This window comes from Nicotiana tabacum, chromosome 22, assembly GCF_000715075.1.
Source record: "Nicotiana tabacum cultivar K326 chromosome 22, ASM71507v2, whole genome shotgun sequence".
In the NCBI taxonomy this organism is placed as follows: Eukaryota; Viridiplantae; Streptophyta; class Magnoliopsida; order Solanales; family Solanaceae; genus Nicotiana; species Nicotiana tabacum.
Window position 1 is genome coordinate 149,099,690 of NC_134101.1, and position 9,983 is coordinate 149,109,672.

Here is a 9,983-nt window from a genome sequence, read left to right on the forward strand (position 1 = left end):
TAATTGCTAGTAAATCAGATTTTTCTATTCTTCATTCTCTGTAAAACCTACAAGGAGTCCAGTCCCTTAATTCTTTTCTTCTAACTGGAATAGAGAACAATGAACATAGTTAGAAAATAAAGTATTTATTTTAACTATATAGTGGACGGAGAGGAAATGCTTAAGAGAAAATGGGGAATAAACACAAAAAAGTTAAGCTGAATGGTACATTTCTCAAGAGCAAAGAATTTGGTTGTCTCATCCGAAGGCGCATGTGGGTTTGTTGCTTCTTCTGGTGGTAGTGTGGGGTCTAATGGAAAATTAGAAAAAGAGGAGGAGGATGTGAAAACTCATTGCTAGAGCTGCTAATGCAGCTATTTTTTCTGCTAGAGCTTTTGCTATCACGCTCAATGTTAAACATAATTACTGCATTTAAGTTAGTTATTCTAGAAGCTTCTAAGTTGTATTGAGAGAACTTGTTTGAGTGAAAAATTGATTCTTTCATTTCCTTGGCATGTTCCGAGCATAGATTGCATATTGTGATTTAAGAGATTTGTCATGTGTAGATAGCTTACCAGATTCTTTAATGTAATGACAAAATTTGAATTTAAGCACAACTTTTTAAAAATTGAGTACATGTGGAATTGTAAAAACAAATAAGTTTGGGATTTTAGTCAACTTCTTAGCAAAACAAATACCAAAATACAAAGGTATAATATTCTGATTTTTGGGGGAGGGGGGGAATTCGAAGGAGCAAGGCATGCAGTTTGAGGAAGGAGAGAGATTTATTGTTGGTCAGATTAAAGAGAGAGGGAGTGTCTTCCTTGTTCTCAAAAGAATCACGAAATATTAACATAACCAAAACTAACAGGTAAAATATTGATCATATATGCTAACCAGAAGTTTCCAGCAGCCAGAAGTTTTGTTAATGTCATTGAAGACCTCGATTCTCATCCATTGTTCTTCAACTTTTGAACTTCACGTTACATTTCAAGTTGGGGCCACTAATAGTTATGAGTGATCATCTGATGGTTCTAACCATAAGGCTATTGTACTCTCCAAAGTCCATGAGTTTCCAAAATAAAATGGTAGATTGATGATGATAGGCAAGAAAATCGTGTTTTAGCTACATTTTGCACTCTAATATTATACTTTCATTGTATTTGAGCCTAAATGTTAGTACTTTGTATTTATTACGTATGTTATATTGTGTAGGATGTGATTTCGAGTGAAGAAGTGAGTTTGGAGATAAAATTGATTATTTGGAGCTTTGAAGTTTGAGTAGAAGCCCAAGAAATTAAATCAGGATCACATTCAGGGTTCGATGACCAAGTCAGGATGTAAAAAAATGTGAGAAAAAGAGATTACTCTAAGAAAAATGCACTATTGCGCCGTGTCATGTGCCGCGGGACGTGCGGAGCTAGTGCAAAATTCCTACAGAGTAAAAAAGATCAACTCTCCGAAAATCCTCACTAATGCGGCGCATGGGGCGGCGCACCATTTTCGCGATCCAATTGTCCCACTTTCTTTGAAAGGGTTGTTTTTTTCCGGGACCGTTCCTACATGGTATAAATAAATCAAAAATACGATTTTTAGAGGACTTCGGACCTAAGAAAAATTTGACAAGCAACTAAGGCAAGAAGACACGAGAATTCATCAAGCTTTTAACCAATGATCGTGAGTTCAAAATTACTAGAGCATTGTTTAAATTCAATCCTTGTGGAGACGATAATTTAACTATACTATCTTTGGCTAGCGAGCATCAATTTCGTGTTGTGTTTTGCACTCGTTAATTGAGTATCGGACAATTCATCATATTTTAAATATTTCTTGCAATTAAAAATAGCCCTTCTTGTAGACGAAGAAATCATGCTTTGACACACTAGCTATTAAAAACTAATGTTATGGATTGTTGGGTTTAAGCTTCTTAGACCTTAAAAGAGGGTGAATGAAAAATAAAAGAAAAATAAAAATTTTATTTTCCCTCCTTGACAAAGGGACATTGTCCCATATTAGAGGAGAAAAAAACTTTTGATGGGTATATATACAATTGCTCTTCTTCTAGCTCTTAAAGCGTTAAGAAGAAGGCAACATCGCGCCGTCGTCGTCGCTCGCTCGGCTTTGGCTTCAGATTATGGTAAATTATTTTTTCTTTGCGTTTTGATTTCCTGTTTTATTTTACATAAGTAGCCATTTATGTAATGGCCATTTTACGTGAACAGCCATAACAGACATTCTGAAGAGTTGCACCTCTTCGTTTAAACTCAACATGTTGGCTATAAATAACAGACTATTCCCTCACATTTTTCTTACAAAAATTCGGATTTATCCTTCTTCTTTATGTATTATTTTAAAAGAAAAGAAAGCAATAAGTGTGATTGACTATTGTTCTTTACGTTCATTGTCATTAGAGTTTAAAGTACCGCTACACTAGTGAGGTTATCCATTCTATCCTGGGAGGAAATAATCCTAAACTTTGAGTACTAGGAGAGGATTAAGTTCCTTAAGGAAACACTTTGAATTTAGTGGGCTCGGATTAATTCTGTTCTTCTACATTTCTGTTTTTATATTGTTTCTATTCTCTTTTTGAATATATTTTCGAATACAGATTATTAACAAGCTTAAGGAACTTAATTATTTTTCTGTATTTATTTTATATTCTGTTTGTGGGAGACTAAATCCTAGAGATTTCTACTCTCAGTTTGAAGACTAAAATCTTCGGATTTTCTACTCCTTGGTTGATATTACGAGATTAAAATCATTGTGATTTTCTACTCGTTCTGTATTCTGTTTGAAGAAATAAAATCTTCACCGTGGTATTTAATTTGTTTACGTTAAATTTATTCGGTTTGAAGATTTTAAATACTTCACTGTTAATTAATTTTATTTCTGTTTTGTTGTTAACAAAATAACAGAAACAATAACCCCCATGATTGGCTCTACGAGAAATGTTGCTACTTCCATTCGTTCTGTGCCACCACCGGCTCCGGCGGAAAGCCCGAAAAATTTTTCGGGATTGATTTCAAACGTTGGCAACAGAAGGTGTTATTCTATTTGACTACTTTGAGTCTATAGAAGTTCATCAAGAAGGACGTTCCAGTTCTGCCGGAATCAACTCCTGATAATGAATGTTTTATTGTGACCGAGGCATGGAAGCACTCAGATTTTTTGTGCAAGAATTACATTCTTAGCGGATTGGAGGATGATGTTTATAACGTTTATAGTAATGCAAAAACTTCTAAATAACTATGGGATGCGTTGGAAAAAAATATAAAACCGAGGATGCTGGTTTAAAGAAGTTTGTTGCAACCAAGTTTTTGGACTATAAGATGGTAGACATCAAGCCTATCATTACCCAAGTTCAAGAGCTGCAAGTTATAATTCATGATCTCCTTGCTGAAGGTATAATTTGAATTAGTGCTTTTGTTGAAAGTATTAATTTTGTTACTAATTACGAATTTTTCATCGAAGGTTTGGTCATCAATGAGGCATTTCAAGTTGCAGAAATGACTGAGAAGTTTCCTCCGTTATGGAGGGACTTTAAGTACTACTTGAAACACAAGTGCAAGGAGATGAAACTCGAAGATCTCATCATTCGATTGAGGATCGAAGAGGACAATAAAGCTGTAGAAAAGAAGACATGTGGGAACTCAACAATTATGGGAACAAATATTGTTGAAACTGCTCCAACTAATCCGAAGAAGTGGAAGAACTCTTTTGGACCAAACAACTATTCCAACAAGAAGAAATTCAAGGAAAATTGCCACAACTGTGGAAAGGTTGGACACAAAGCTACAGAATGTCATGCTCCAAAAAAAGAGAAGACAAAGGGTCAAGCAAATATGGTTGAAACAAATGATGATATTGATAACTTGTGCGCCATGTTGTCTGAATACAACTCAGTGGGACATTATAAGAAGTGGTGGATTGATTCTGGAGCCACCCATTATGTTTGTGCTGTTAGAGAAGCATTTGCTTCATATGCTCCCGTTGGACCCGACAAGACCACTTTTATGGGAAATTCTGCAACAACCAAAATCAAAGGTTATGGAAAGATATTCCTGAAGATGACCTTTGGCAAGGTGGTGACTCTAAACAACGTTTGTCATGTTTCTGAAATACGGAAGAACTTAGTTTCTATTTCACTTCTCGTCAAGAACGAGTTTAAGTGTATTTTGTTTCAGACAAAGTTGTAATAAGTAAGAACGAGATATACTTAGGAAAAAGTTACCTTACTGAGGGATTTTTACGCTGAAAGTAATAGTTGTTGACAATAATAAAATTTCAGCTTCTTCCTACTTACTTGAGTCAAATGATTTATGGCATATACATTTGGGACATGTCAATTATAAAACCTTGGGAAAATGATTAATTTGGAAGTCTTGCCTAAGTTAGAATGCGACAAATCAAAATGTAAAATTTGTATGGAATCTAAGTATGTTAAACAACCTTATAAGTCAGTTGAAAGGAATTCAAATCATTTAGACTTAATTCACACAGATATTTGCAACATGAAGTCAATACGATCCCGTCGTGGAAAGAAGTATTTCATAACTTTTATTGACGATAATACTTGATATTGCTATGTTTACTTAGTAGTAAAGATAAAGCAATAGATACATTCAAGCAGTATGAAAATGAAGTTGAAACATAACTTAATAAGAAAATCAAAATGATAAGAAGTGATAGGGGTGGTGAATACAAATCTCCTTTTGAAGAGATATATTTAAATATGGAATTATTCATCAAACAATGGCCCCTTACACACCCCAATCCAATGGGATTGTGCAAAGAAAGAATCGATCATTAAAGGAGATGATGAATGCTTTGTTGATAGGTTCTAGTTTGCCACATAACTTGTGGGGGGAGGAGCTATTCTTACGGCTAACCGAATACTATATCGAGTACCCCATAGCAAAACGCAATCCATTCCATATAAAAAATGGAAAGGAAGGAAGCCCAACTTGAATTATTTTAAAGTGTGGGGGTATTTGACAAAAGTGCAAGTTACTTAACCCAAAAGGGTAAAAAAAGGACCAAAAATCGTTGATTGTATTTTCATAGGATATGCAACAAATAGTAAAACATATCAATTTCTGGTTCACAAATTAGAAAATCCCGATATTCATAATAATGCAGTCATAGAATCAGATAATGTAGAATTTTTTGAAAATATATATCCGTATAGAAAGGAATGTGAGTCGATTAGTGAAGGATCTAAACGACCCCGGGAGAAAAAAAAAAGTACGTATAATCAGGAGGATCCAAGACGTAGTAAACGTCAAAGAACATCTACTTTATTTGTACAAGACTTTGTGACTTTCTTATTAGAAAATGAGCCTCGAACATTTAAAGAAGCTATGTCTTCTACTGAATAATTATTTTGGAAATAGGCAGTCAATAGTGAAATAGAATTCGTACTAAACAACCATACATGGAATTGGTTGATCTTCCTCAAGGAAATAAACCATTAGGTTCTAAATGGATTTTTAATAGAAAAATAAAATATGATAGTACTATTGACAAATATAAGGAAAGACATGCGGTCAAAAGTTATATACAATGAGAAGGTCTTGACTATTTTTATACATACTCTCTAATTACAAATATTACCTCAATACGAATATTAGTAGTATTAGTTGTGGTATATGATCTTGAAATTCATCAAATGGCATTAAAATAACTTTCTTAAATGGAGATTTAGAGGAAAAAATTTACATAGAACAACAAGAAGGGTATATGGTTTCAGGTAAAGAAAAGAAGGTATATAGAATTGTTAAGTTGGTTTACGGACTAAAATAAGCACCCAAACAATAGCATATGAAATTTGACCAAACAATCTTGTTAAATGGTTTTAAGATAAATGTGATAAATGTGTTTACATTAAAAATGTTACAAATCACATAGTCATTGTTTCCTTATATGTGTGTTATATGCTTATAATGAGTAATGACATTGCCAACATAAATGCGACTAAGTGTATGCTAACTAGCAAGTTTGATATGAAAGACTTGGGAGTTGCCAATTTAATTTTGGGTATTAAGATCCATAAAACTGCTCAAGGTCTGGCATTGTCGAAATTTCATTACATTAAAACAATACTTGAAAAATTCAAGTACTTAGATTTTAAAGTTTCAAAGACTCTAATTGACGTGAATCTTGCACTTGCAAAGAACAAAGTCCAAAGCATATCACAGTTGGATTATGCTCATGTGCTGGGATGTTTAATGTATACCATGAATTGTACTCGACCAGATATAGCTTGTGCTATAGGTAAATTGAGTCGATACATGAGTAATCTAGGTCAATCTCATTGGATGGGGATGAAAAAAGTTTTGGCATATCTAAAACATACCCAAGACTTTGCTTTGCACTACATTAATTATCCTGTGGTGATTGAGGGGTACTGTGATGCAAATTGGGTCACCAGTTCAACTGATTCTAAGTCTACAAGTGGATATGTATTCACGTTTGGTGGAGGAGCGGGATCTTGGAAGTCATCCAAGCAAATATGTATTGCCCGCTCTATAATAGAGGCTGAATTTATAGCCTTAGATAAAGCTTGGTGAAGAAGCTGAATGGCTCCGGAATTTCTTGGAAAATATTCCATTTCGGCCCAAACCGTTGGCACCAATATGCATACATTGCGATAGTCAAGCGGCAATTGGAAGGACTGAGAGCGTTATGTGTAACGGTAAATCTCATCATATACGATGAAGACATAAAATCATTAGGTAGCTACTCTATAGGGGGATCATCACAATTGACTACGTAAAGTCAAGGGACAGTGTGTCAGATCCACTTACAAAAGGCCTAATGAGAGAGGTAGTTGAAAGATTATCGAGGGGAATAGGATCATGGTCGAAGATAAGTCATTGTGGCGGTAACTCTACCTAGAAGACTGGAGATCCCAAAATCTAGGTTCAAGGAGATTAAACAAAGTCATTAATGACGGTTCAACATTGTCAACTAAATATTTTGGTCCATTCTCGTGATGATACAATGTTCAATACTAAGGATAAAGTATTAAGGCTTTTTAATGGTTTCTAAATTTTATACGAGATATATCAAAAAGTGTATCTACAGGATGGCACGTTTATGAATCACCTATGTAAGTGGGAAGTGTTAGCCGCATCAAGAAGAATTGTGTAAGGCCAGTTCTCTATGCATTTATTAAACGAAGCAGTGTTCATGGCTGAAACGAATACAACAATGAGAACCAAAGACAGTTAAGGGTTGGTTGCTTGACTTATGGTTTTCTAAGTATACACCAAAGTTTGACGATTCAAAGATATAAAATCTACCGATTGATCGAGTATATCCGATATAAGTTCACTACGGAAAGTTCAAAGGGAAACCTACTTATGTAGATGCAATTAATCCATGCTTGTAAATCACACAGTTTTTTATGCATATTTCCGTGATATAGCCATTCCCCATTCATGTGGGGGATTGTTGGGTTTAAGCTTCTTAGAGCTTAAAAAAGGGTGAATGGGAAATGGAGGGAAAAATAAAATTTTGATTTTTCCTTCTTGACAAAGGGACATTGTCCAATATTGGAGGAGGAAAAGACTTTTGATGGGTATATATACAATTTCTCTTCTTCTAGATCTTAAAGAGTTAAGAAGAAGGCAAGCCTTGCGCCGTCGTCGTCGCTCGCTCGTTCGCTCGGCTCCGCTTCAGTTTTGGTCAAATAAATGATTGATTAATTTTTTGGACCAAATTTATTTGTAAATATTAAGATTAAAGTAACATTATTTTAATCCAAATTAGCCGTTTTTGTAACGGTAAATTAATTTTCCTCCACGTTTTGATTTCCCGTTTTATTTTGCTTAAATAGCCATTTACATAATGGTCATTTTACGTGAACAGTCATAACAGACATTCTGAAGAGTTGCGCCTCTTCGTTTAAACTCAACATGTTGGCTATAAATAGCATACTATTCCCTCAGATTTTCCTTACGAAAATTCTGATTTCTCCTTCTTCTTTCTGCATTATTTTAATAGAAAAGAGAGCAGTAAGTGTGATTTACTACTGCCCGTTGCATTCGTTGTCACTGGGGTTTGAAGTACCGCTACACTAGTGAGGTTATCCATTATATCTGAGAGAAAATAATCCTAAACCTCGGGTACTAGGAGGGAATTAAGTTCCTTAAGGAAATACTGTGAATTCAGTGGGCTCGGATTAATTCTGTTCTTTTATATTTTCGGCTTACATTGTTTCTATTTTTTTTTAAAAATATATATTCGAATATATATTATTAGCAATGGATGAATGCAGGTTTCATGTATAATTAAGGCCCCTTTCCCTTCTCTTTTTTATGCAGGTTTATGTACAAACTATTGTTTGTACAAATTTCTTATCTCTGTTCATCACAAAGATATTTTTGTCCTTGCAGGGGGAGTGCTCTTGAGTTTAAGAAGGGGGATGAATAGAGAGCCCTTTCAGTTTATCTCTAGGTGTGCTCTATATATAGATAGATATAGTTGCTGACTTTTTTATTTTGCTTGCAAGACAAATAGAGGTAGAGGTTGGAAGTTTAACTGTTCTTGAAAGTGATATTCTAATATATATCTTGGAAGTTTAGCCTAGATAGTTCATAATTAGCCTTTTCTAGATTTATTTGCAGAACTTTATTCCTACATTCCGCATCATAAAGATTATATTTAGCCTTTTTTAGCTCCTTTCCAAGCTTATCTTGTAGATCACTCATCTTTCTCTTACCATGTGAATCAGGTGACTTCTCATTTTTAAAAGTGAACTCAAGAACTTGGTTCTTAACGTCTTTGACATGTCCTTCAAGATCAGCTTTATCAGATTCAAGTTCTTTGAGATCAAGTTTATCATATGAAAATTTAATCATTTCCAGCACTCATTTTGTCTATTTCACTCATCATGGTCACAATTATGTCCATAAGTTATTTTTTAGACATAACATGAATGTTTTCTTTCAAGTTATAGATACTTACCTGATTTGCTTCATCATCATCCTCTGAATCACTCGTGGCCATCATTCCAATCACTTCTTCTTTTGTTTGGCTTTATTCAATTTCCATCAACGCCACTTCAATGTTTTCATCTCCAAAATCACCTTCCAAGGTCCTCCATATATCATGGGCAAAGATGCAAGCGGATACCTTGTAGAGAATATTTCTGGGCAAACTTCTGTAGAGCAGGCCATTTGCTTTAGCATTTTTCTGGATTAGCTGACAATATTCATCATCATATTCCTCTTCTCCATTGTTACATTTTTTACCTTCACCAGCTATTTTGATAGGTGTTAGTTTGTAATTGTCCACCAAACATTAGAGTACCTGGTCCTCTACAATATTCTGTTGAGAATGCTAATAAAACAGTACGTAAATAAGGCAGAGGATTTTTACGTGGAAAAATCTCACACAAGGGGATCAAAAAACCACGACCTACACCTGTAGGCTTTTAACTTCACTAATTTGTAAAAAACCTATTACAAGTCACTTTGTAATGACTCTATTACAAATAATTTACTCAACTAACTTGTGGTACTCTTACCACAAGCCACTTTGTGACTTCCTAGTTACAAAGGCTTTTACTAACTTGAGATGCTCTCACCACAAGCCACTTTATAACTCTATGATTACAAAGACTTTTGCTTATGACTAAACCTAGTCACAACATAAACTCAAGGAGTTTACGGATTACAAGAGGATTCCTAATCAAACGCTTCTAGCTAAGCAGTTTAGGAGATACAATAAGTACAATCACAAAGTTACATCTCAACTAGGACAACAACAAGCTATCTTTTAGGAACTGGTCCGTAGTTGCGTTCAACTTTGTTCTTCAAGCTTGTGAGGATTGATTTCTCTGTTTTGGCAAGAAGCTTGAATTGAGAAACTGAAACCTTCAAGTGATGTTTTGTATAAACTCATTGTAGGTACACCTTGATCACATCACTTGAAATGATGTGAGCACTTTATTTGGTTGGAGAATGAGTGGGCGCTGGAGACAGTGCAGTGCGGCAGAA